The 5,152-nt window shown below is 46.7% G+C and overlaps 1 long non-coding RNA gene across 1 annotated transcript; it reads left to right on the plus strand.

The window, feature by feature from the left end:
* Positions 1-422: 422 nt before the first annotated feature.
* Positions 423-2,636, plus strand: LOC121916378. Its single transcript, XR_006100855.1, has 2 exons — positions 423-558; positions 1,458-2,636. It is a non-coding gene; the product is annotated as an uncharacterized LOC121916378 (long non-coding RNA).
* The last annotated feature ends 2,516 nt before the right edge of the window (positions 2,637-5,152 follow it).

Consider the following 5,152-nt stretch of genomic DNA (forward strand, 5'->3'; position numbering starts at 1 on the left):
CTAGGGTTAGGAAGGGGCGGTGCTTCCACACTCCCCTAACCCTAGTACACACTCTGCGTGCACAAAATGGCAGCAGCCGTTCCACACGGCCGCCGCCATCAATACATCACGACCGCGCCGCCTCCAAACGAGGCAGCGCGGTTGTGATGTATTAAGGCCGCGCCATGGCGCATAGTGCGCCCTTTGCGCGACCCCGGAAGGAGCTCCGTTTCAGAGCTCCTTCCTGCTTTGGGTCGCTGGGCGCAGCCTTCAGACGGCTGCGCCCAGCGACACAAGGGAGAAAGGGGCCAAGCAGCCCCTTTCTCCTCCTCCTCCCCGCCGCCGCAGGGTGTCCTTGGGGCTTGAAGCCCCAAGGACATCCCTTTCCAGGCTGCGGGGAAGCGGCCTTTTGCCGCTTCCCCGCAGCCTGCAAAGCGGCGGATCGGGGCCTCGGAGGCTGCCGGTCTGGCAGCTGAGGCCCCGATACACAGGGGAAAGGGGCAGGTTCAGGCCGCCCCAAACGGGCGGTCTGTAACCCACCTATGTTTCCTATCCTGTTCAGCTGTTGAAGCTGAGAACGTGAGTCATCCTTTGTCTCCTTCTGCAGCGTGTGTGTATGTGGGTTTGTGTTTGTGAGAGAGTTTCTAGCTGTGTTGATGTTTTGTGTACAGTAAAAAGAAAGAAGTGATAAACACAAGATTGTATTTATATCACTGCTGTCTACCATGGGTGAGATAATCGTCTTTTCCTTCGAGGAAAAGCACAGAGGATGATTGCCACTAAGATGCATGGCTTTCTTTTTAAACATATTGTTTTGCATTGTTGTTCTTCACAAAATAAATCCCTTTGACTCCCAGGCCTAAATCCTGTGGATTAGCCATAGCTAGAGTGGATGCACTGAATTAATTCTTATATGGCAAACCAACACATTGGCAAATCCCATTGATTCCATGGGTCTTTTGGAGTTGGGAGTAACAATAAGATTTAGACTGTGATGTGTGTCCATCTGCACGCATGTGCATACATGTATGCAACGCACATATTTTATGTGCAAATTCAACACGGAGAGGAGAGGAGAGGAGAGGAGAGGGTGCTGCAACCCGCTCTCCTAGGGACCATTATGATTTTAACCTAGACTTTCAACTGAATGTGGCTGTTCTGGATTGAATACCAACGATACCATAAGACGCCAATAGAATGCCCATCCCTATTTTGGAAAGGTCTCATGGCATATTACAGTATAAGCCATTTCATGACCCTCTAAATTAATCAGATACTGCTACAATGTTTAAATATATTGATGAACAAAGGCAGTATGGTGTCATGGTTTGAGTGTTGGACTAGGACTCTGGAAGACCAGGGTTCGAATCTCTGATCAGCTCCGGAAATGCCCTGGGTGACCTTAGGGACAAGTCAGAAAGTAATAGCAACACACCAAATACATTAATTATTGTTATTGTTGTTGTTGTTATTATTAGATTGTGGTTTCAGCGTTGGGCTAGGACTCCGGGAGAACAGCGTTCGAATCGCCACTCAGTCACGGAAACCCGCTGCATTAGTCCCACTCTCTCAGCTTCAGAGGAAGGCAATGGTGCACCCCATCTGAAGAAATCTTGCCAAGAATACCCTAGGAAGGAGGTCACCACAAGTCAACGTCAACTTGAAGGCGCATAGCGACAGTAACAATAAACAGAAAGAACCTCCTGGACCATTTCTTTTACAGATTCCCCCTTCCGTTTATCAGCTTTTCGAAGAGCGATGGTTTACGCTCCCTGCAACGAAAGGTCGGTAAGCAAGGTGGGCATTCCGCCACCACAAAAATCACGTAAGCGATGAAAACCTAAGAAAAGGGTGGGGAATTAAAGTGTCCTAGAAAATTTGGGGTAGATGACTGGGTCAAAACTGGCCGTTCTTCCCTTGAAATCCATGACTCTTTCTGAAGCGTACCCAAGAGAATTTCTGTTACAGTGGAACGCCAGACCTCCCTAGGAGAAGGTCACCAAATGTCAACGTCAACTTGAAAGCAGGTAGTAGCAATAACAATAAACTGAAGAGCCTCCTGGACCATTCCTTCTAGAGATGCCCCTTCTGTATATCAGCTTTTCTAAGAGTGGTGGTTTATCCTCCCTGCAGCAAAAGCAACATGGCGCTAAGAAAAAGTTGGGGAATTAAAGTATCCAAGAAAATTTGGGGTAAATGAGTGAGTCAAGACTGGCTCTTCTGCCCTTGAAATCCACATCTCTTTCTTAAGCGCACTCAAGAGATGTGGAACGCTAGACCTTCAGGAAGGACCTTTTTGGAGACAGATGGCTTCCGGATTGAACTCTTGGGCTTCCCAACTCTCCCGCCACTGCAGAGAAAGAAGCATTTATTTCGAGGCCTGGAGAGCAAAACTCTGAAAGGCATCGTTTAAAAATCCAGCCCATTTCGAGTCTCTCCCAACGACAACGTTCCCCGCGATATATCTTAATTTGATTGTCAGCCGTAAAAGTTGAGCTTCAGCACCAGCAAGGAGGCCAAGTTCTCCCCTCCCGAGATGCAGATGGATCTGTGTGTGTGTGCGTGTCTCCCCTTTTCTGTTTGCTGTTCCATATCCTTTGGCTGTTAAGGTGTCACTTTCACCGTACAGTTAATAAATTGGGCCTTTTTCTTCTTTTTTTTATGACTCCAAGGTTGAGAAACCTGCACCTAATTTCCATGTATGTTGCAATCTATATGTTGCTAGGGATTTTAACAAGCTGTTGTCCCTGGCAACGGTGACAAAGCCATCATAAATTCAGGAAACATTCGGGAAGATCGACAATACTTTTTTAAAAAAATAAAATAAAATAAAGCGCTTTATAACAATACAGGCGATGTTCATCACCTCGGTGGTCTGCTGCACGCTTGGGCGAGGTTGTTTCAAACGCCCCCGGATCAGGAAAGAGCAACGGGGAAAGCATGCGCAGCTCTGCACAGAATCCCTGCCCTCCTACAGACAACTGCGCAGCGGGCAAAATCTGGACCCTTGATCCTTGGTCCACTTCTAAGGAAGGCTGACGTTCCTCCAAAGCTGCTCAGGGTTTTTTCAGCAGCGGCTGGTGAGGTCCTCCTATCCTACCTCCATGTCAGTAGGGTAGGGAATCCATGCCATAGGACCTTACCACACAGGGCACAGAAGTAGGGTCAGTTCGCATTGGTCGATGCGTATTCGCGTCATATCGCATCGTTCATTCACACTTGCGCTCTCTGAATATGCTTTGCCGATTCGTATTCGCGTCATATCGCATCGTTCATTCACACCTGGGCGGCCTTTCGAATCGAGGTTTTGCGAATCGGCCAATGCGTATTCAGGCAAAGTAAGGCAAGTGCAGATTGGATAACCACACCAGCCCAATACAATATGTATTGACCGATGCGCATCGGCAGCTTTGCACATGCTCTGTGAGGCTCTGAACGGGGGCAACATTTTTAACTTCCGGGGTGAAGAATGAGGTCACTGTTTAGCGCGTAATATCATGAGAATTGCTGCCTTTAGCCACTTACGAAAGGGGTATGCACCATCTGTATGTGTGTGTGTGTGTGTGTGTGTGTGTGTGTGTGTGTGTGTATGCACACACATAAATACATACATACATACTTATATATATACATACATACTTATATATATACATACACATAATGGTACAGCCAAAAGTGAGATGCCTTTTTTTATGTGTACACACACATTTGTCTGTATGAGTGTTTATACACACACACACACACACACACACACATACATATATATATACACACACAAACACACACATATATATACAAAAACACACTTGCCCCAGCCAAAAGTGTGATGCCGTATTTATATGTATACACACACATCTGTCTGCTTGAGTGTTTATATATGTGTGTGTGTGTGTGTGTGTGTGTGTATACACACACACACACACACACACAGATATACACTCAAGTAGACGAAAGTGTAATGCTGCATGTATATGCTTACACACACATCTTTGTGTGTGTGTGTGTGTGTGTGTATACATACATACATATACATTCCCCCACACACACACATAAAAGGTTTCTGCTTTATCTCGTTCAGTGGAAAAATCGCTCCCCAGCCCCGGCGGTTGACCTGAAAGGGGAAAGGGCCACCGGAAGGAGAAGGGAAAATTCCAGCGCAGCATCATGGGAAATTTGTAACCCGTTGGTCTTCAGGAGAACCAGCAGATTGGATGTACACACCAGCCAAAGCAGCAGAGGTTTCGCACTGGCCATCAATACGGATCCCGCCGATCCACTAATTTTGTGGACTGGCAAAACGGAGGAGCCAGCTGCCTTCAGTTCGGAACCCAGCCGTGAATACGCATTGGCCAAAGCGTATTCACGTTATATCGCATTGGTCAATACGTATTCTGAGCTCACAAGTGTGGAACACCAATGCAATATAACTCGAATACGCATCGACCAATGCAAACTGACCCTACTTCCACGCTCAAAAAATCCCTGTGTGGAAAGGTCCATAGTTTCATTACAGGCACAATTCAAGAGGCCAAATCTTATCCCAGAGTACACTTGTCCATCCATCTTTGCTAGGGTTAGGGGCACCAGACCCCCATGAATATGGAAAAACCACAAATCACAAAAACACCATGTTTTTACCTGAGAGGACACCTCTCTAGGAATCTCTAGGTCCTCCAACAGTTCTGTGGTCAATGTCCAACAGAAACTGACCATAGAACTGTGCCGGAGGAGCTACAAAGGCCTAGTAGAGTGTCCTCTCGGAAACTCTAGGCCTTTCAGTACCACTTTTAGTTAAAGTTGACCATAGAATTGCGCTGGAGGAGCTACAAAGACCTAGTAGTGTGTCCTCTCTAGGAATCTCTAGGTCTTTCGGTGCCACTTTTAGTTAAAGTTGACCATAGAGTTGCACTGGAGGAGCTACAAAGGCCTAGTAGAGTGTCCTCTCTAGGAATCTCTAGGTCTTTCGGTGCCACTTTTAGTTAAGGTTGACCATAGAGTTTCACTGGAGGAGCTACAAAGGCCTAGAAGAGTGTCCTCTCTAGGAATCTCTAGGTCTTTCAGTACCACTTTTAGTTAAGGTTGACCATAGAGTTTCACTGGAGGAGCTACAAAGGCCTAGAAGAGTGTCTCTAGGAATCTCTAGGTCTTTCGGTGCCACTTTTAGTTAAAGTTG

The sequence above is a fragment of the Sceloporus undulatus genome, chromosome 10 (assembly GCF_019175285.1).
Source record: "Sceloporus undulatus isolate JIND9_A2432 ecotype Alabama chromosome 10, SceUnd_v1.1, whole genome shotgun sequence".
Taxonomy (NCBI): Eukaryota; Metazoa; Chordata; class Lepidosauria; order Squamata; family Phrynosomatidae; genus Sceloporus; species Sceloporus undulatus.